At 42.6% G+C, this 22,511-nt stretch overlaps 2 long non-coding RNA genes across 5 annotated transcripts in view; one reads left to right on the top strand and one right to left on the bottom strand.

Moving 5' to 3' along the window:
* The window catches only part of LOC126958969 (uncharacterized), a 93,374-nt gene that overhangs the window by 7,618 nt on the left and 63,245 nt on the right, over nt 1-22,511 (bottom strand). The window contains exon 1 of one of the 4 annotated variants that reach the window (XR_007727418.1): nt 1,922-2,019. The exons of 2 other annotated variants lie outside the window; for them this stretch is intronic. This is a non-coding gene — a long non-coding RNA (uncharacterized LOC126958969). Of the gene's footprint in view, nt 1-1,595; nt 1,677-1,921; nt 2,020-22,511 lie in introns of those variants that run through there. One more of the 4 variants, XR_007727419.1, reaches the window with a different exon arrangement.
* Nucleotides 1,980-22,511, top strand: part of LOC126958967 (uncharacterized) — an 84,786-nt gene continuing 64,254 nt past the window's right edge. Inside the window, exon 1 of the long non-coding RNA XR_007727414.1 lies at nt 1,980-2,200. This is a non-coding gene — a long non-coding RNA (uncharacterized LOC126958967). The remainder of the gene's footprint in view (nt 2,201-22,511) is intronic.

The following is a 22,511-nucleotide window of genomic DNA, read 5'->3' as shown; positions in this document are numbered from 1 at the left end:
AGATTGTCATGCCCAATCTGCCGCTAGGGTCAAAGACCAGCTCCCTGGTCACACTTGGCCAAGGCAGGCTGCCGAGCTGGCTCCAACCCTGAGCAAAGCCAGGCAGCCGCCCAGGTGGGTGAAGGCTGCAGGTTGCACTCAGGCGTGACGCCGGGGTGCAGGTGGGAGTGGCGTCCGGATGCGTGGGTGCAGCGCTCGCCCGCCCGCGGTCAGGCGCACCGCGGGAACCGGTCAGGTGCGCCGTGCGGGGCGGGGCGGAGGCAGGGCGTGCGCCCCCAGGCTGGTGCCGGGGGCAGAGGATTCGCCTGCTTGACGCGCTGATGCCTTGATTTGGTCTGACAAGTAGAGGCTGCTTTGAGAAGCGGCCTGGATTTTTGACATTCAGCAAGCTAGAAATAACCAGCTGGGCTCCTGGCGCTCTGGCCATAAATGTCTTGCTCTTTCCAGGTAACTGCCAGAATTAAGGGGCTTTTCCCCAGTGTAGACCTGCGCTCTGTCTGCTAGGAGGCCTAGGTTCCAGTCCAGGCTCAGCTTCTGACTCCCTACTTTAGGAGGAATCACTGAATTGACTGCAGCTCGGCTTCTGCCATGTAAAATGGGGCTGTTGTTGGCTGAGCCTCTTCTGCCTCTGGTAGAAAATGATTCCAAATGGCTGCCCTGTCCACCCTAATCCCATGGCCCGAACTTGATGTCTGCTGCTTCTAGAAGCCTAGTGCTCCAAATATCTGCTCTGGGAGGAACTTGCAGGTGATCCTGATTGGAAATGGAGCTGATTAACCTTTTGTGTTATCATTGACTCTGTGAGAATCTGTTGAAATCTAGGGGCTCTTACCCTAGACAAATGAACACACCAGCCAAATATAGCTTACAAGTGCAGAGAGCTGCTGGTCTGAACCACAGACCCCTGGTTTAACATCTGTAATCTAGTCAACCCCTCTTTTTCCTTGAAGGCTGAACCAAGCATGAAGGGTTTTCCCTACCTTCCAATCCTCATACCTGCAGGCACCCCCTTTTCCTGCTTCCTCCCTTCAGTCATCTTCCTCACCATCCCCCATGCTTGGGCATGCTCAGGGGGGAAATTGTCCTATAAATATCTGTAAAAGGCATGGTATGTCCTGTAGCAGAGAAAGCAAAAAACAAAAAAAATAATTCCCCCACCCCTGGCGTGGCATGTGCAGAGCTCTGCCTGATCCTTCTCTCCCACAAGCCTGGGGGGTGGGTAAAACAAAGTGGGAGGTGAAGCTGCTGCAGCGAAGTGCCCCTTCAGAATCTTCAGTACCCTTCAGAGTCAGCGCTGTCATCACTATCACATAAACTGTACAACTCCACTGTCAACCAGCAGCCGCCTGGCTGGCAGCAGGAAGAGGCAATGCCATTTTGCATAGTAGCTTGCTTGCCCAAGGTATTGCCTGGCAAATGGGCTTCTTGTGCAATGGGAAACCACAGGGAGGGGACTCTTAAATGTACCCAAAAGAAACAGCTCTAACAATAGATGATTCAACAGGCTAGTAATTGGCGCTCACTCTTACCACATTGTTTTGATAAAATGACATAGCCCAACTGCGGATATAAAGGCAGTAAATAGAAAAGCTAACCTCTTGCTACTCAAATTGTGGATGAGACAAGCGACATCCCATCACCAGAAGCTTGATAGAAAGGCAGGCTCTGTCCCAGACCTATTGAAAGGAGATCTGCATTTTAGCAGGATTGCCAGAGGATTCACATCTTAATGTTTCAGAGGCCTAATCCAAAGTCTTCTGATAATGATCATTAGAGTCCCAGCCATTCCCCACTTCCCCCTGGGAAAACCACAACAAATAGACCAAATTCCTCCACCCCTGCTCATAAGAAGAACCCACAACCCACAGACACCCCCTCACTCAACTAGAGACCTCACCCACCTGTTTGCAGAGTCACCCACCTTGGGCTATTATTCTTTTCTATTATTTAATCTTCTGGGAAGACAGAGGTCTTCTATCTGGAGATAAAAATGACAAAGGAGAACCTCCTGAACAGAATCCAGTTTGCCTTTAGCTTTAGCCATCACTCTGACCTAGTGCTGCTGGACTCAGTTCCAAGGTCTAACTGTCAAATGCTTTAGGGGAAATGGGAGGAGGAGAAGTCCCTGGAGTTACCCATGTGCACAGCCTGGCACTGTTTTCACTTGCCTTTGGAAATGAAGGTGCAGAAACCATGGGAGGTAAGGAAGGCACAGACTAGTGACTTCCAGAGTGGGACAGAAGGGAAAAGATGGAAGACAAGTACAGAAAACCACTCAGGAAAAGATAGGCTGGAGTGATGCCTGCTGAGACAGGGTCCTGATCTCCTAGGACTTCCCTTTCTGCCTGTTCTGTACAAATACCTAGGGTTTTGTGGTTTAAGAAAAGAGATGCTTAGCAAGCTTATAGAAAATGTAATGTGGGCACTTTGTTGCTGTCCTGGCTTTTAAAGGACTCAGAAGCAGATCAACTTCAAGGTGTTAGCTACTCTGTTTGTAGCCTTAGAAAGACATCCTTGATGTTTTATTGTTCTGCCTTTGCTCAGAGCTGGAAACTCTCCCTGGGGAAATGGTTCACCTTGAAAGAGATGCTATTGTAAGTGAAAATGTTTTAGCTTCACTTCCAATCTCTGGTTCCTTGTGGGAAGTAACTGCTGCTGTGGTATGTATGCCCTGTGCCTTTTATTGCATCTTTACCTCAGTGGACACAGCTGGTTAAAACTTATGTTTCCATGGAGATTGATTCAGAGAACAGGAAAAATAACTGTAAAAAAAAAACTGCACAGTACAAGGGCTAGATTCAGGTTGTAGAACAAAGTGATTATTACTTAGAATCCTGGATTAGCAAGAGAATCAGAAAGATGCTGAGATTATCTAGTGTTATCACCATCCACGTGAAATGCAGAATAAAACTTTTTCCCCACGACCTAGATATTGGGCAGTTTATTATAGATGCTACAAAGGGATTTATTATGTTTTTCCCAAAATGGTTAATTAGAGGCATCCCAAATTACAACTCCTTTAGCATAACTCCCAGCTCCAGGCAGCCTACTTACTATGGGCCCAGCTACTGACAGCTCAGCTCTCTTTGCCAATCCAACTTTTTTTCCCAAAATGCTCAAACTTTTCTTCTCCAAGAAGACTTCCTGAATGATCCCAGTTCATAGGGATCTCATCCTTAATGCAGGGGAAATTCACTGTTCAGGAATAGTCTCCATACCATCACACTCTTCTTTTTGTATAGTCATGGAATTCTTCTCCAGTTGTTTTTTTCTTGCCTGTCTACACAGATAGATCAGTAGCCTTCAATAGTCTGCATCTCCTGTTATCTTGCAGCCTCCTACTATAAACAGTAGGTGCTTTACTTATGCCAGTTGGGTTGACCTAGACAGTAGTCTCTAAGTAGCAGGTCCTTGGTTCATCCATCTGAAACCAACGACCTCTTAGGCAGACTGAGAAAGGGTTAGGACTGTTGACACTGGGACATCCTTGGCTCTGTATGAATGTTGTTTTTAAAAGCAGGGGTTTTGTCTCCAGTGCATTGAAGAGATAAAACCCCATTGTCAGCATATTTCTTCAGGGTCTTTCTGTGTTAAATCTCACTGCCAAGTCAGAGTCCCAACACACAGACTCTCACTTTTCCCTGTGCAATCCCCAGCAATAGGCAGAAGTGAGGCAAGTAGTAGAATGTGCTCAAATCATGGCCTATTCTTAATAAAAGAAACCAGGACAGCTTGGGGCTGGCTCATTTCTTCTCAAATTCCCCTAGTGTTCTGAACCAAACATACGAAAAGAGTAGATTTGTTTTATTCACAGGTATTAATGCTTCTCTGAAAGCAGTTGTTTGGGTGGCTGGAATATCAGTAGTCATTGACCAATAAGGCTTGCAGGTGTGAATCAGACTCTGGACTTCCAGAGCAGAGCTACTATCTACTACTCTACATCACCTTCATCCTTACAGAATCACTGAGAACATTCATTCATTCACAAGCAGTCATGTCTGCCGCCTGCCAGGCACTTGTAGTAGGCATTAGAGATACAATGGCAAGTGAAACAGACACAGCATGTAATCTACTGAGAGAGACTGGGAATTAATTCCATAAGTAAAAGTAAGTATATAATTATCAATTGTGATAAAGGCCCTGAAGCAAAAGAATAGGATGTTCTGCAATAATATTACAAGAGCTTTATCTGATCTAATGTGTATGGGGAGGGGAAGCCTCAGGGAATGCTTCTCAGGGGAAGTGACATTTGAGCTGAGCATTGAAAGAAGAATAAAAATTAAAAAGTAAAGAGGGGGCCAGGTGCGGTGGCTCACACCTGTAATCCTAGCACTTTGGGAGGCCGAGGCAGATGGATCACTTGAGGTCAGGAGTTCGAAACCATCCTGGCCAAAATGGTGAAACACCATCTCTACGAAAAATACAGAAAAACTATCTGGGTGTGGTGGCAGGTGCCTGTAATCCCAGCTGCTTGAGAGGCTGAGGCAGGATAACTGCTTGAACCCGGGAGGCGGAGGTTTCAGTGAGCCAAGATCGCACCACTCCACTCCAGCCTAGGCAACAGTGAAACTCTGTCTCAAAAAAAAAAAAAAAAAAAAAAAAAAAGTGGCCGGGCGCGGTGGCTCAAGCCTGTAATCCCAGCACTTTGGGAGGCCGAGACGGGCGGATCACGAGGTCAGGAGATCGAGACCATCCTGGCTAACACAATGAAACCCCGTCTCCACTAAAAATACAAAAAAATTAGCCGGGCGTGGTGGCGGCGCCTGTAGTCCCAGCTACTCGGGAGGCTGAGGCAGGAGAATGGCGGGAACCCGGGAGGCGGAGCTTGCAGTGAGCCGATATCGCGCCACTGCACTCCAGCCTGGGCGACAGAGCGAGACTCCGCCTCAAAAAAAAAAAAAAAAAAAAAAAAAAAAAAAAAAGTGAAGAGGAGTTAGAGAGTGCTCAGGATATAAACAGTTAGTTCATTGGAGGAAGTGGAGTAAAGTCCTTGTGGCTGGATTAAAGGGAACAGGGAAAACCAAGATATACAGAGGTAGGCAGGGGCTGGATCACATGCATACACAGTATTGAGGACTTTGGCTTTTATTTTGGAACAGTGGAAGGCCGTTTTAAGCAGAGGATGAGAACATTAAATTTATGTGTCCAGAGATTGCTCTGATGAGACAAGCGGTGAACAAAAACATCATTACTCAGGTCTCATCCAACTCTTCCATTGTATATTCTAATAAACCACCCAAGTTCTGCTTTCATAGCTCTGAGCCAAAGTGAGTTATACCTCCCCAGGCCCACTGAAAATCCCAGAGAGCTTACTGAATGGCATGGGGGCCCTGGTAAAACTCACTGTTCAGGCTTTTGAATCTGGGCCACTTCATTACTATCAGCATTTTGCCTCCACTCCCAAGGAATAAATCCTTAAAATTATAACCTTTGGGTCCCCATGCCCAGGCAGGCTCGCTTCTGTTGGATCACAGTAATCATGGTTTTGACTATGAATTGCCGATCCCAAATTAAATGATTAACCCAAGGTCAATGAGCTAGTCAGCTGCCACACCAAGGACAGATTTTCAATTACCTGCACTCAAGGCAGATGCACTCCTCAGGACAGCTGTCAGAGGCTTAGAAAAAGAAAGTGTTCCATGTTCCCAAAACATGTAAACTTATTCTTTGCTATTCATGTTTATTCTGTGACTCAGAAGTTCCCAGGATCATTTTCTGGGGTGATCAGAAAATCTCTTTGAGGGGGAAATGGTTCCTTACTTGAAAAGTGTTTTTAGCCAAGTTGGTTCTTCCGTCGCTATGAGCATCCTTTGAGGATGATGCTGGCTTTCTTGCGGGCTGCTCCACCTTGCTATTTCCTGAAGCTACTAGAACAGTTGAAACAGGCATATGAATAACCCCTGGGTTGCCAAAAAGACACCGCAATCCTTAACAGGTTTTGATCTGAAAAGGAGCGGTTTGTTCACTTGATTTGCTTTATGAATTTTGCAACATTGGCAGGTTGTGCCTGGGCCTTTCCCAGCCCTCTCTGCAGAAATGAGAACCAGGATTACTCATCCTTCTGTATTTTAAAGGAATTCCAGGAGTGCTCAGACAAGCTGCTGAAAAAAAAAAAAACTGTTGTTATTTGACAACTTCTGAGCATGGATGTTTCAGGCCCCAGTAATGCCATGAAAATAGAAATGGCCCTTGTGCCAGAGGTAGCATTCTACTTCCATCAGGTGAGGTGGCAAGGCACGCAGGGTTGTTGGGGTGGCTCCCCGAAAGAGAGGCTGCTGGAAAAATTGGACCTACATGCCCAGCTTTGTCCTTGCAGGCAGAGCTCCTCCTTCAACCCACTTCTCACTCTATGAACTGATCTGTCCTGACAGCTGCCAAATTAGTCCTCTCATTCCTGGAGCTCGCTTTGGCACTCTCACGAATGCTTCTTTCAAAGTCCACTCTTCATTTAAAACGTTGCTCAGCCTTACTTCAGGGGTGAAATAAACGGCCTTAAAATTTTTCATAGAAAAGCACAGTTTCAACCAGCAAATAGGTTCCAAAGAATATGTAAATTATGGTGCTAGAACTTCCCCACCAAATTCAAATCTGTATTTGGATATAAGTGTTCTGTAAACAATTCTGAAGAACACAGATGTCAGAAGCAATTCCATGATGCCTGTTACCGTCTTTCTGTAATTTTTCAAATTTTGTTTTATTTTAAAATGACAATCATTGTATATACTTATGACATACAATGTGATGTTTGGATATATGTATACATTATGAAATGATCATATCAGGCTCTTCACATATCCATCACCTCACATACTTCTCAATTCCTTGTAGTGAAAACATTAGAATCCATTCTTTTAGCAATTTTGACATATACATTATTATTAATTGTAGTCACCTTGCTGTGCAATTTTCTTTCTGACCCATGCATATCGGAATATCTTTTCTGTTTTATTCCTCCAAATTGGACCAGTCCCTCTGTTTGGGTCTAAGACCATGTTGGCCAAAAAGCAGAATCTAAATCCAGTCTAGAGTCTGATGGGAATAAAATGATGTGCTCCTCCCTCAGTTACTGACTGATCATCCCATCTGTCACCAACTGATGCGGTGGCCCTGGACAAACCACCTGACTGCTCTGTCCTCACTTTCTTTGTTTGCAGGAAAATGATAATACTACTCTTATGTGCTCACAGAGTTCTGGTGAAACATTTTTAATGTGCAGTATGTGGATGAACTTTGCAAAGTTTAAATATAGTATAGAAGTATAATCATGTTATTATGTGAAATAGTGTTCTCCAACCCATTCTCTCTATTCTCCCTGGAAGACAAACAAACAAAAGTCGTGCCAAACTAAGCATTTGTGATGGCAGGCCTAATTTACGTCTTGTCCAGAGTGGAGAAAGCTGGCACTATCGTGAGATGCATCCCCTGGTCCCTAAGAATAAACACACTGTGCATCTCTGCCTTGTGTTTGCTTCCTTGCACTGTCTCCATGGCCTGTACCTCAGGTTGGGGTTAGGGGAGTACCAATTCCTGGAGGCATAGTCTGTTGAATATTGGCATAAATTCCACCAAACATTTTGGCCTGGCTGCCAATTTTTGGAGGGCTTGAAAAACAGTTTTGTGTGTGCACTGACTCTCACAGTGTCTTTCTTACACTGTAAATTACTGAAGACAGAAACCAGTCCCTGCCATTCTTTTTTAATGATGCAGTGATTTCCAGACGTGAGTAAATGCTTCTAAGGGCAAAGGGCTATGGTTACACAGCTCTCACCAAATAGCTGGCATGTCTGGGGTGTGGTTCTCCATTTCTCTGGACCTCATTTTTCTAAGTTGGAGGTATTCAAATACCATTTGGTGAAACCCTTTGGTAGAGGTATTATTATTATTCTTATTTTTTGCATTTTTGGCATCTGTATAAATTTGAGCTAATAGAAAAAGTTTAAACACTGCTGCTTTCAGCACTAATCCTCTAATGCTCCAGAAATTCTACCAGAACCCCCACTGATTGCTTTATGAGATATTTATTTTCATCCAGTCCAAATTTTTCTTCTTTTTCCTTAAAAGCTAATAAATGTGGGGGAATAGTGGTTAGAAAGAGATTATGGCGGACGGGCGCGGTGGCTCACGCCTGTGATCCCAGCACTTTGGGAGGCCGAGGCACGCAGATCACGAGGTCAGGAGATCACCACCATCCTGGCTAACACAGTGAAACCCCGTGTCTACTAAAAGTACAAAAAAATTAGCTGGGCGTGGTGGTGGGCGCCTGTAGTCCCAGCTACTCAGGAGGCTGAGGCAGGAGAATGGCGTGAACCCGGGAGGCGGAGCTTGCAGTGAGCAGAGATCGCGCCACTGCACTCCAGCCTGGGCGACAGAGCGGGACTCTGCCTCAAAAAAAGAGAGAAGAGAAGGGGAGGGGAGGGGAGGGGAGGGGAGGGGAGGGGAGGGGAGGGGAGAAGAAAAAGGAGAAAAGAAAAAAAAGAGGTTATGGCCCTGATGTCTGGTAGATTAGGGATTCTCGACTTGATCCACTCAGTCTGGAAAGATTTTCTATAGGAAGTGGTGACAAGAGGGCTTTGGTCACGTTAAATAGGAACCAGGACTGGAACCCTCATAGCCTGGCCATCTTCCCAAAGAGTACAGGCAGAAGATAGAAAATTGCAAGTAACTCCTGAGCCTCTATACTAGCCAGTAATGAAATGTGTACTTCTAGGATGGGTCCTATGTTCTGTCTTCCGAAGTAATCTTGATTAAAATAGACCAACATAAATGAAGAGATGGACAATTCATTAAAAACCTAAACTCCTATCTTCTAAAAGTGGCATAATTTGCTTAGTCTTCTGGCTGTCAATAAGCTGTGAGTGCCATTGACCAAAAGTTGCTGTGTCTTTGCCAGGTAACAAAGGACCAAGACTAAATTTGGTGGGCCAGGGAGAGTGGCATCCCATAGGAGGCCCCCAAAGGGAATCTGCTGCAAAATGGGTAAGGTCCTCAAACAATCCCCCTGGCCTACCCCACTCTGCCCACCATTGTCTGCTGGGAAAGTGGGGACATCACACATCTAGAATCCATGTTCACTTCTTCCATCTCCAGCAATTATTCCCTACCATGCAACCCTCCTAAGGCCCCCAGTCTAAAACTCTCTCCAAACTCAAAAGGTTTGTCCAACAGAGAGATCTTGTGAACACATTGGGACTAGTAGGTTTTTCTGAACCTATCCTTAAAGCTCTTCTCGAGACCACGTGTTGATACTCTGTCTCTTTTCTCATCTCTCTGTTTCTCCCTCCACCCTCTCTCTTCCTCGTTGGTGATCCCACAATGTTTGTCCCTATGTCTGCTCTCATCCTCCATCACAGAGTCTTTCTACATAATGCTGAGCGCCTGGAAACAATCTCTCAGTAATGTGTTGTCACTTTAGCACTCTCATGAAGTCAAGAGGCAGATTTCTCAGGAAACATTTAAAAGGAGATTGAGTGTCTCTGTTTTGAATTATGGCACATGGAGAGAAAAGTCAAAACAGAGTATTATAATAGGCTTAGAGAAATCCCAGGACTGAAGCTCCTTAAATATGCTTTTGTGACCTAGTTGGAATGTGGCACAAGTTGTCTTTTTGGTTCATTTGTTTAAAACAATTGTGTGACATCACTGTTTAGTCCTTGGCCTATGTTTATCCCCAAGGCAATTGCTAATGAATGGTGCTGGCAACTGTAAGACGCTGTTTTGTATACAACAGGTATCATGGTCAACTGTGCTAATTTGCAGAACATCCCGTTTTCTCAGACTACAGATTTTGTTTTATCTAATCAGTGAGACAGAGAACCTTCAGAAGGGAAATTATGTCTGGTAAATCAGCATCCTTTTAAAGGTCAGAACTATTTAGATTTTAAAATAAAATCTTTTAGCACTAACTACACCTTACAGGTTTTTAAACTTCTAATTTTGAAGTAACTTCAAACTTATGAAAAAATTACAAAAATAGTATAAGAAAAACTCCTGTATACCCTTCACCCAGATTCACCATTTCTGGGATAACTTTTACCACATTCACTTTGCTTCTCTCTGGATATGATCACCATCATCATCATCATCATCATCATCATCATCATCATCATCTGATCCATTTCAGAGTAAGTTTCAAAATATTTATCCCTAAATATTTTGTGTATATTTTCTAAGAACAAGACATTCTGTTACTATAAAATATAATTACCAAAATCAGGAAATGTAATATAATACTATTATCTAATCTACAGATCTTGTTCAAATTTTGTTAGTTACCTCAAAAATACTCTTAACAGCATTTTTTGTTTTGTTTTCTGGACCAGATCTTGCAGGTTGTGATATGAGGAACTTTCATTGTCATTTACTTCTAAATATTTTATCATTTCTTTTGTGAATTCCTCTTTAATCCATGTTTTAGAAGGTTTTTTTTTTTACTAGTTTCCAAACATGTTGTAATTATTATTTTTAACTTCTTTTCATTGTTGATTTCAAATTTCATTGCACTGTAGTCAAAAAACAATCGTCTCTATGACAGTTCTTTCACTCTTGTGGAGACTTCTTTTGTGATTTTAATAGGAGGTAAGAGGTAAAAATGTATTTGAATCTACTGTTGGGTATAAGGAATTTTTTTATATATATATCTGGTAGATTTGTTGTGTTTAAACCTTTTCAGTTCTTGCTAAACTTTCATTTTAGTTGATCTCAGTAATCTACACTACGATTGGAGGTTTGGCAATTTCTCCTAATTCTCTCAGCTTTGACTTTGTGGTTTTCAGAGTTATGCTATTAGCTGCAGACAAGTTCATGAATATTACGTCTTGGTGGATTGTTGCTTCTATTATTATGTAGAGGCTTTTGCCTTAAATTATATTTAGCCTGATATGAATATTGATATACCAGATTCTTCTTTATTATTATTTGCATGAAACCCCTTTTTTATTTTTATTTTTTTACATTCAGATTTTCTCTTTGGTTTTGTTTTCATTGTGTGTCTTATAAGAAGCACATATACCTGGACTTTTTTAAAAAACAAATCGATACTATTTTTAGAAGATCAATATAATCTCCTTATATTTATTTTATTTGAACTTATGCCTTCTTATTTTGGGTTTTCTCCTTACCATAATTTTTTCTTGCTTTGTAAATTTCTCCTTTTCTGCCTTCCACTGAATTAATAAAGTTCCATATGTAGTATTTTAATAAATATAAATTTGTTGATTTCAGTGATTCCCCCCCACCTTTTTTTTTTAATGAGATGGTGTCTTGTTCTGTCACCCAGGCTGGAGTGCAATGGCGCGATCTTGGCTTACTGCAACCTCCGCCTCCCAGTTCAAGCGATTCTCCTGCCTCAGCCTCCTGAGTAGCTGGGATTACAGGTGCCCACTACCATGCATGGCTAATTTTTGTATTTTTAAGTGGAAACAGGGTTTCTCCATGTTGGTCAGGCTGGTCTCAAACTCCTGACCTCAGATGAGCCACCTGCCTCAGTCTCCCAGAGTGCTGGGATTACAGGCGTGAGCCACCGCACCCGGCCAATTCCCCTTAATTTTTAAAACATGTACACTTAATCGTAAACTTTTCTAACAAAGGCCAGAGTTATTCAGTTTCTGTCCTGTTTAATATCACATATGCCTCAGAGATTGAACGTGATGCTCCTTTCCCCCAATCTTATTGCTGTACAGAGCTTTAATTTTACCATCTTTTAAATACAAAAAAAGTTATTAAACATGTGGTCGATATGTATGTCATTATGGTCAGTAATTAATTAAACTAATCTGAGTAATTTAATGTTAATTAGCAAGTTAAATGTTACCACTTTCTACATGCATCATTATTTCTTATATATAGTTCATGCCTTAGACTCACTTTTCTTCCTAATAAATAACATCCTATAATAGTTCTTTTAGTAGAGTTTCCAACTCTGTTACTTGTGATCAGAAATCTGTTGTCAGTGCAATTATGACTTCCTTATAAACAACGTCATTCTCTCTGGAGATTTCTCAGCGCTTTCATGTTGATGCCTTGCAATCTGACTTCAGTGTGTATGGTAGGTGTGGGTTTTCTTTATTTATTCAACTTAAGTCCCCAGAGTGCTCCTTTAGCCCAAGGACATCTCTCACTTTTCAATCATGGAAGTCTCTACTACTTGTCTCTTCAAATACTGTTCTTCCTTATTTTCTTCTTCAGAAATCCTATTCAACATTTATTGTAGCTATTCAAATTATGTTCCTTATCTTGTTTCGTATTTTTCAATCTCCCTCTGTCTTTGGCTATGTAAGGATAATTCCTCAGTACTCTTTTCCAATTCATTAATTCCCTGTGTAATTGCTGTGAGTCTAGAGTTTGTTCTATGGAACTTCTAAATAACTATAATTTTGATTTCAAAGATTTCAAATTGTATATTTTCACATTTATACAGTATTATTTCATTTCAGCCTATTTGTGTTTCATATCTTCCTCTTTAAAAAAAAAAAAAAAAAAAAAAAAGGAGGCCTGGAGCTTGGAGAGAGGTCTGAGTTGAAGATTTAAATTGGAAGTAGGAATTGGATAATATTTAAAACCATGAGCATAGATAAGATCACCAAAAGAGTGCATATGGATAAAGGACTGAGAACTGGATCCATGTGTCCTCCAACATTAAGAGTTTGTAATGAAAAGGAAAAAGCATTAAAAAGGAAACTGAGAAAAGGGGTTTGTGAGGTAGCAGGGAAACCAGGAAAGCATTATGTATCCCCATGCAGAAAAGAAGAAAATCTGAGAGGATCAACTATCAAATTCTGCTTAGTAAAATGAGGGCGGAGAACTGATTTTCAGTTTTAGCAGTCAGGTCGGGGAGAATGCCTGGTTGGAGTGGTAATACTTGACAATGATTTTTAAGCCTTCTTTTCATGAGCTGGCAAAGTGGGGATGTCATCCATTCCCACAACCTTTGGCTTCAAGTGGTAATTGGCGTTCATACTCTGCCTCAGGTGGAACTCTTTCATTCCCTTTACAGAGACTAAACTCCCACTGATTCCTTCCTGTTTTTATCTTGGAACACGGGAGATTTCTGGTTTGTAGAGGTGTTTATCCATACTATTTTTTTTCCTATTTTCTCTCTTATTGCCGTGAGTTTAGAGCACCAAAGCATAAATTTGAGAAGCCTGTGAATTGACTAGAAGTTTCTTACATTCTTCAAGTATCTGAACATTTCGGATGGTGTGTTAGTTAACTATTGCTGCAGAACAAACAACCCTATAACTTAGTGGCTTAAAACAGCAGCTATTTATTTAGCTCATGATTCTGCAAATCAGCAACTTAGGGTGGATCAGCTGCACATTCTTCTGGTATCCTGGGCGCTTTCATGCATCCATTGTCAACTACAGTCCAGCTAAGGACCACTGCTTCTGAGGATTAACTGGCTGTTGGCTGAGGCCACAGGGGTTACAGGGTTGACTTGGTTGTGTGGTCCTTTACTATCTAGCAGGCTAGCTTAAGCTTGTTTACATGGTAGGTAGTGGGCAGATTTCTGAGAGAGATAACAGAAAAATCACAAGGCCTCTTATGGCCTAGGCTTTGGAATGGCACAACATCACTCCTGCTTCGATGTATGATCAAAGCTGATATCATGGTGAGCCCACATTCAAGGGGTGGAGAATTATCTTTGATGAGACAAGCTAGAAAACCACATTGCAAAGGGGCATGGATGCAAGGAAGAGAATGATTTTTGGACATTTTTGCAAACAATGTATGAAATGGACTTAAATTGTTATGGGATAAATTTAAATTAGATTGAAGGAGAAAAGATGTCAACTCTAGAGCACGTTTGTAATTTTTGAGCATTGTGTATACCAGGGGTAGTTTTTAAGACCAGGCCCAGCTGGAGCAGAGATGCTGCATCCGATTCAGGACCAGTTCAGTGCTGTCCGCCATTATCAAGGAATGTACTAGGAGCCACGGGAGATCACAGAGGAATTCCTTTCTGCCTTTCAAGGAGATAGTATTTGAACAGGGAGTTCAGGGCAAGCCTCCAGTTCTACAATGAGGCAAAATACTAAGTGCTATGAGATAACTGGTTAAGGGAAATTCTTTGGAAGGAGATAGACTTCAAGTGTAGGCCGAGAGGAAGAAACCATGGAAGATTACAGACTCCAAAGAGTCAAAGATGACAGACAACGGTTGCACTTTGGCCAGCATCCTTCCTTACTTGTTGGAGAGGCCAAAAGGCTGAGCAATGCATCAATCCTCAGGAGACAAAAAGGAAAAGAACCAAGTTCTCCCAACTAATTTTTTTGTCCTTAGTTAAACCAGAAGGAATTTATGGCTTTTAACTGAAAGAACACTTGTATCAACAAGAATTCTGGCCACTTCAGCAAAGATAGGTCCTTGTGGTAGTTTTGGCAGATTTTTAGAGTGTTACCAATATACCCGCTTCATACCACGGCGGTCCAGCTGTTGACGTTCTTGGTGCCAGGCCAAAGGAGGCCAGAAAGAGAGCCCAAAGACTGGTGCTTGGAGGGTATGTTGACCTGTGGGTCTTTGGTCCTAACTCTAGTGATAACAAAAGTTTCTTTTTGTTTTGTAGAATATGTAAAACTGAAGGCTGCTGCTCAAATTGTCCTATGGCTACATTTCCATTTGTCTAAACCACCCAGTGATTTTTTACTATCAAAACCACCCAGTGATTTAATACTATCAAAACTTGCCTAAGATTTCCACTTCTAAAAGTTATTGGCTGCATTCTGGCTAATTCTTAGATTGAAGACAGGGACTAGGCCCTGAAAACCACAGCCCCCAAGGGAGCCAGGTCTGTTCAAGGCATTGCTTCCAAGTCAGAGACTCTTCACCAAGCCTTTTTTCTCCTTGGAGACTAATGGAGCAGCATTAATCTGGCACAGATCAGCATTCCCATGATGCTCAACATCTCTTTCCAAGAGTGAAGAGAGATGATGCAGAGATTAGCCAATCATCCCAATATAAAAATTAGTGGACATATTGGCAAATAGGAAATGTGGTGTTTTTTTTTGTTTGTTTTTTTTTTTTTTGAGACACAGTCTCACTCGGTCACCCAGGGTGGAGTGCAATGGCATGATCATGGCTCACTGCAGCCTCAACCTCCTGGGCTCAGGTGATCCTCCCACCTCAGTTTCCCAAGTAGCTGGGACTGCAGGTGTGTGCCACCACACCCAGTTAATTTTTTGCATTTTTAATAGAGACAGGTCTCACTATGTTCCTCAGGCTGGTCTCGAACTCCTAGGTTCGACTGATCCTCCCACCTCCGCCTTCCAAAGTTCTGGGATTAGAGGCATGAGTCACCACACCCAGCCAGGAAATATTTAATAATTGTGTTGTTCATGCATCTATCCCAGAAATGAATTCAATCAAACACTGCATTATGAGCATGAATTTGTGTTATATGATTCTATTCTAGACTTGGGAAACAGCAAAGAGATGGAAACAAAAATATTTGAGTGCTACTCTTTGCTCAAAACTATGCTTTACTTTTGCTCATTCACCATGTCTAATCAATTCCCCTGTCCTTTCATTACTAGTTCTTTAATATTTCTGGGATTCAATCTTTCTCCCCATCCCCACTGCCTTAATTCACCACCTCTATCATCTTTCAGTAGATTTATTATAATAGCTCTCAGTTATGGGCTGAATTATATCCCCTCAACAACCTCTCCACACCTTAGAATATGACTGTTTTGGGAGACAGGGCCTTTAAGGCAAAATGAGGTCATATGACTGGGCCCTAATCTGATATGACTGATGTCCTTTTTTGTTATTGCTGAGACAGAGTCTCGCTCTGTCGCCAGGCTAGAGTGCAGTGGCACAATCTCGGCTCACTGCAACCTCCACCTCCTGGATTCTCTTGCCTCAGCCTCCCGAGTAGCTGAGACTACAGGCATGTGCCACCACATCCAGCTAATTTTTGTATTTTTAGTGAAGACGGGGTTTCACCATGTTGGCCAGGATGGTCTCAGTCTCTTGACCTCGTGATCCGCCTGCCTCAGCCTCCCAAAGTGCTAGGATTACAGGCATGAGCCACCGCAATGTCCTTATAAGAAGAAAGTAGGACACAGATGCACACAGAGGGAAGACCATGTGAAGACAGGGAGGAACCGGCCATCTGCAAACCTAGGAAGGAGTCCTCAGAATGAAACCACCCCTTGTGACAAACGTTGATCTCAGAAGTCCAGACTCCAGGATTGTGAGACAATCCATTTCTGTTGTTCAAGCTCCAGTCTGTGGCACTTAGTCATGGCAGCCCTCTTAAAATAACACAGCCTTCTGCCTGGGCTCTGTGCTTGTTCCTCTCAAGTTGGTACTTCTGAAGGTGGAATTATCTACCTCAATCATTAGTCTGATCTTGTCACTTGCCTGTTTAAAACCCTTCAATAGCACCCCCTCCTCTCCCAGTAGTGTTTTCGGCAGTAAGTTTACTGGAACATTAGTTATGTGTAAGATGCCCCCCATTATGTAAGTTTGGGAACTCCACAAGTCTCCAACTTGAGGGGTCACTGAACATTTGCATATTTGCATATCAAACACTCTGAGAAGTTTTGCAGTCAAAAATCCCAGTTAACTTTGTTTCACCCAATGTTTGCCAAACTCAAATTTTTTTTCTTGGTATAATATACATTATATCTACTTTAGCATGTGTTCCGTACTACAAACTAGGAAATGCTGCCCTATGCAGTTAAATCCACATGTCTGACTTGTCATGAGAAACGAGGGTCGCCAGATTTAGCAAACAAGAATACAGGATCCCCAGTTAAATTTGAATTTCAGATAAGTCTAAAAAGTTATTTGTTGTTTATCTGAAATTCAGTTCAACTGGGTGTCCTGTTTTTTATCTGGCAACCCTGTACAGGACCCTTTGTGACTTCTATTGAACAGACGGAACCAAAATGAATTTGATAAGAATTGTTTCCCCCAGTTAACACAATAGAAAAAGATAAAGTCAAGATTGATTCTTGGCTTTCAATTGGATTCTTTCAATTTACCACCAACCCTTGTTCACTTAAAGCAGTGGCTCCCCATCCTGACTACCCGTTAGAATTGTCTGAGGAGCATTTTAAAATGTCCATACCCCATCCCTAACCGATTAACTTAGAATTTGGGGGTTACTGAATGGGGAGTTAGAAAGGCAGGGCAGGGAGAGTGAGGAGAGGCAAGTGCATAGCACGCAAATTTAAGGAGGCAGCCACTCTCAGGAGCCAACCCCGCACTTGCGCAGCCTAGAGAGTGAGAACCTCCTTAAATCTTGTGCCCTATACACCTGCTGGCCTCACCCTAGTAAGGCCCTATTTAAAGACATAGGTAAGCCAGCACACCTGTAGTCCCTACTATGAGGAAGATGGGATTGCTTGAGTCCAGGAATCTGAATCCAGCCTAGACAACGTAAGGAGACCCATCTCTAAAAGAAAAAAAAAAATAAGTTAAAGAAAAAGATGTAGGTAGGTACAGGGTTGTGCAGAAGAGCTTGCGGGACATTTCTGAGCAGTCCTGGGTCCCAGCTCTGTGTTTCATTGCTTTAGAAGGAAAATCGACCTTTCCCAGCAATGAACATCAGCTCCAGCTCATAAGCATGAGTCAGGGCAGGCTTCACCAGGCCAGGTTTTCCTGAAATGTAAACTTACAGCAGGCTCTGGTTTCCTCTAGAAGACCACTCCTAAAAAGCTTTAAATGCTTGGGTTCCTTGTTCTTTTTCAGTTCAGGCTGGTGATTGAGGAGCTTCTAATCATTGGCATCCTATAGATTCTGTTTCACATTCAAGTATGATTTTAAATTACTACAAGATGTAATGAAAGTATAGGTTTCACTCTTCTCTCCAAGGTTTTAAAGACTCTCACCCCTTCTCTCCTTCCTCCCTCTCTGCCTTCTGCCCTCGCCTTGCTGGCAATTTTCTGCCCTATCACTGGCAGCCTGGTCAGGAAGGCACCTCATTAATCCACCCACTGGGAGAGTGTGCCCAGAACAGCCAAGGCCAACCTTGCTTGGGAGGCCAACTCTCTGAACAGTCGCTTCCTTTACTGGCCTCTAAGTTCCATGATGTCATCAGCATTCTGCCCCTGGCTGGCGGCCAGATCCTTAACTACGGATTCCCAGATCTCTCCACGTTTGAAAATTCTAGGAAAAGAAACTGTACTTTTCCAGTGCTAAAAAAGGATGGGAATGGTTGGTGGAAGCTCCCAGCACAGCTAAAATTAACTTCTTTCTTTCGTGATAATTGAATGATTTTCAATGATGTTCTTCCTATAACAGGATTCAAAAAGTTTTCCTCAGGGGGAAATTTGGAAGAGAAAAATAAAGGGAAAGGGTCCTCTCAGACAGGGTTTGTAGCAGTTTCCTTGCAATATAAAGCTCGTGAAATTATATGGGTGTATCTCACTTAGCTTAATAGACATGTTCCTGTAAAGTTTCATATAAATGGAATGTTTAAAAAATTAAATCACTGTAAGTGCACAAGGAAAGATGGCTAAATAAAGGAAGTCTGGTTCACTTTATAAAGTGAATTATCTTTATGTAATGTACATCATCCTCCCCCCACACACATTGATTATATATATATATATATATATATGTATATAAATTTTGAATTTTTCAGAGGCTAGATTCTCATAAGGTAGGGGCGCCTCTTATGATGACAACTGGTCTGAGGTCACAGTTGTTCTCATACTCAGAAGCTGAACTTTTTATAACGTTCTCTGGGGAGTATGTAGCTGCCAGGGTTCTGTGGGGGATTTTAAGCTCTCACACTGACCCAGAATCCTCCTGGCTTATCCCTGGAGTGTTGTGGGCTCTGGAGCACCCAGGGAAATTGTCAATGACCGGACAGTGGAAGAAGCAATTGTAGACAAGCAGAGGCTAACAGTTGCCAAGTGCAACATGAAAAGCAGTGTGGTGTAGCAGTTAGAAGCATGACCTCTGTGGCCAGAAGACTATGGCCCTGCCTCTGTCCTCTAGCTGGGTGATTCTCTGAGCCTCAGTATCCTCATCTGTAGAATGGGGATGGTTATAGTAGTACCTACCTCAGGTACTACTACCTCAGGTCCTACTACTAGGACTAAATGAAGAAGAAGACTGGCACATAGGAAGAGCTCAAAAGATTGCTAGCTACTTCTGACTTGCCTGGACGTGCTCTATTAGAGTAGGAAGGAAGCTATAACAAGAAAAGAAAACCAAAGATGCTACTGTCTACTCAGTGCTGCTCCATGCCAGATACATGCTGAAATCATTCATTCAATCCTCACATCACACACACAGTCACTAATAGTATCCCCACTTCCCAGAGAAGAAAACTGCAGTTCAGAGAGGGTAAGCAATTACTGTAGTACCACACAGCAGATAAGGCACGAAGCAGATTACTTGAGGCCAGTCCTATGTGCTCTTTTCACTCTGTCTCGGGCCTGAGAAGACCTGAGCCTGAAAGTGACTTTTCAAAGATGAAGGCCTCAGACCTGGAGGGTATTTAGATTTGGGAGTAAAATTGTTCAGGAAGTGACATAAAGAAACAAGGAGAGAGAAATTTATTCAACAAAGACTGATTGAGAGTCTAGAGTGTGCAGGTACTCCAGGTAGCAAAGGGAAATGGGGGTGACAGTCATACAAAATTACAAGGAACCCCAGCCAGTTGTTAGGATTTAGGTATGAAAACTATGCTATTGAATTCTTAAGCAAAAAAAAAAAAAAAAAAAAAAAAAAAAAAAAAAAAAAAAAAAAATGACTAACTTTGAGGAAGACTTCAAAAGAGAGGTGACATCTGAAGGCTTTACAAGTATTATCTTATTTAATTCCTTAGTATTTGGTGAGATGTCCACCCCCACTGGACTTTGAGGCCAAGAGTGGGGCCTTCTTTCCCTTTGTTACCTGGAGTACCTGAAGACCCTAGACTCCAAATCAGTCTTTGTTGAATAATTTCTCTCTCCTCCTTTCTTTATGTCACTACTTGAGCCATTTTACTTCCAAATCTAAATATCCTCCAGGTCTGAGGCCTCCATCTTTGAAAAGTCACCTTTTCACCTATCACCCTGGGGCAGGAACTGCTGGTTGCCCACCCAGTATTTAAAAGCCACTTTTTTACTTTATATGGCGAGGCAGTGTGGCTGGCTTAAAGTCTCTGTTTTCCAGCCTCCCTGGCAGGCAGCTATGGCCCATAAGATGGAAGCAGAGATCATTGGGTCAGACTTCCAGAAAAGCTTCTTAAAAGGGGTATATATGTTTACTTGGTGTTTCTAGCTCTTTCCTCTTCTTTCTGGTTCTTGCCTGAAATGAAGACAAGATGGCTAAGGCTCTAGCACCAACTTGTGACCTTGAGAAAGGCAAAGGGAGTCTGGTCCCTGGTGACCGTGACTTGCTGTAGCAACCTTGGACTGCTGAGCTCCAGACTTGCTTGTTTAAATGAAAGAAACATAAACTATCTTACTTAAGCCTGTGTTATTTTTGGCAATTGTTATTAGCATCTGACCCAATCCCTAACTGGCATAAGCCCCTGAGGCCATTAGGCAGAGGTACTGGGTTCTCATTACCCTACACTGTTGGGGCAAGCCTGTGGCTCCAGGGCACCAGAAGAGCCTACAGTGTTTCCTTTAAATTGCAATTCCTTTTGTGTCAACTATTTAGGCCCTGGCATCAAGCACGCAGCCTGGTACTCAGTAGCACTCAATAATGTATGTTGAAAGAATACAATGAAAAACTGCCGCTCAACCATTTCCCCAAGGAGCTGTTTTTCTGAGGGGTTCAGAATGATCCCTTCTCGAATTTCCACAGGACAGCATCAATACGAAGCTTGTGGGAAATCCAAAGTGCTTTGAGATATTTAAAAAGTAAAGAATAAATTGGAAATGATAAAAATTTAAACAAGAGAAGGTATACATAAAGCCTCATTTAAGTAGTATGTTTTAAATGGTGAAGCAAAATTATGTATTTTTTGTAGATTCAAAAAATATAATTAAATGGGATGAAAGAGCTGCTATCCCAAATCTGTTTTTAAAAAATTATTTTTGAATGATTGTAAAATAACAAATATAACTTTGTAAAAGAATTGAAATTATTTAGAAAGGTTAGATATTGAAAGCCCTTTCATAACTCCTGCTATGGAACAGTTTGGTAAATATCCTTTTAACTCTTTCTGTACATAAAAATACTCATATTTATATACTTATACTCATATTTAATACTCATATTAAATATGAGTATAATATGAGTATTAAATATGAGCTCATGATGTGTATATTATTTTGTAACCTTTGCTTTTTTCACTTAACATCCTATCTTGTGCATTTCCCCACATCTGTGCATTTAGATTAACCTGGTTTTCTGTAAGGTAGCAGAGCATCCTTTATCCCAATACCCCCCTTTAATACAAATTTGTTTGGATGTAATTTTAACCTTGCTCTCTAAAGAGTCATCAGTGTTTACCTGAGGAGGTTGATGAGAAAGACATCAGAGATTAACTCTACCCCTCACTAAACTGAGCTGGGCCCTGTGGTAGTCAGACAGGTTGGCAGATGTCTAGATTGAGAAGTAAAAATATCCCAGGATCAAGGTTTTGTGGATAGAAAGCCATGAAGCTCAGAGTTAGGAACAACTTGGGCCCATCAAGATAATGGACGTGCTTCTAGAATCCCTGAAAATTCCTGCCAGCTGCAGGCATTGATCACCTGAGAAGCAGGATCATTCCCCAGTCCTGTAGGAGACGGTCTCTTGACTGACCTTCTCATAGGGCACTGAGCCTCCGGAGTGCTGAGCACTGGCTAGTCAGCTTCTGGGTACTGGGGAGGAAGTGGTCAAAAACCCAGGGGGAAAAAAAAAACCTCTGCCCTGGGGAAGTTGAGGCTTTAGGTATGGAGCTGAATTATGTGAACCCCACTCCCACCACAGCCAAACCCCGTAAATCACCCCGGTCAGCTACCATCACTGGAGCTCCCTTTGTAAATGTTGAGAGCAGCTGCTATCAGCTTGGGCAGCCAACTGGGCTAAGCCAAGAAGCCTTTGGGGAAGATGTGAGTTAATCATTAAGCAGGGCTTTAAAAGCAGGAGGCCAGAGGCCAGACCCCCGCTGGTGCAGATGCACAGACCTGTGACAGAGGTGCAGCTGTGGGGTGGCGTGGAGGAGGGAGGCGGTGGGGGAATCAACAAGATTAGCTCAGGCAGGGAGAAGAGTCTGAGGGGGAATGTCAGAAGCACAGGAAATGGGGCAGGGAAAACAGTGGAAGCGGGAGGGGCTTTTGCACTGTGTTGAGGAGATTGACTTGGATAGGTTAGCAGTGTGGAGCAGCTGTGGCTTGGGCAGAGGCACCTCTGAGGCCAGCCAGGCAGGCCACATCTGCCCCTGCTGGGCCCCTTCCTGCCATGCACCTGAAAGGAAGTAGCTCCACCAGGAACCCCACCAGCCTCTGTCTTGTGCCAGTTGGGTAATGTGCACCCAGATGCATCCAGTATTATAGTTTCATTGGCAAAGCAGTTCAGGCTTTTCTAGCTGACCTGTTGGCCCAACTAGAATTTCTCCCTCACAGATAGCAAAAAAG

This window comes from Macaca thibetana, chromosome 7 (assembly GCF_024542745.1).
Source record: "Macaca thibetana thibetana isolate TM-01 chromosome 7, ASM2454274v1, whole genome shotgun sequence".
Classification (NCBI taxonomy): Eukaryota; Metazoa; Chordata; class Mammalia; order Primates; family Cercopithecidae; genus Macaca; species Macaca thibetana.
This window is presented reverse-complemented; position numbering and strand designations above follow the sequence as displayed.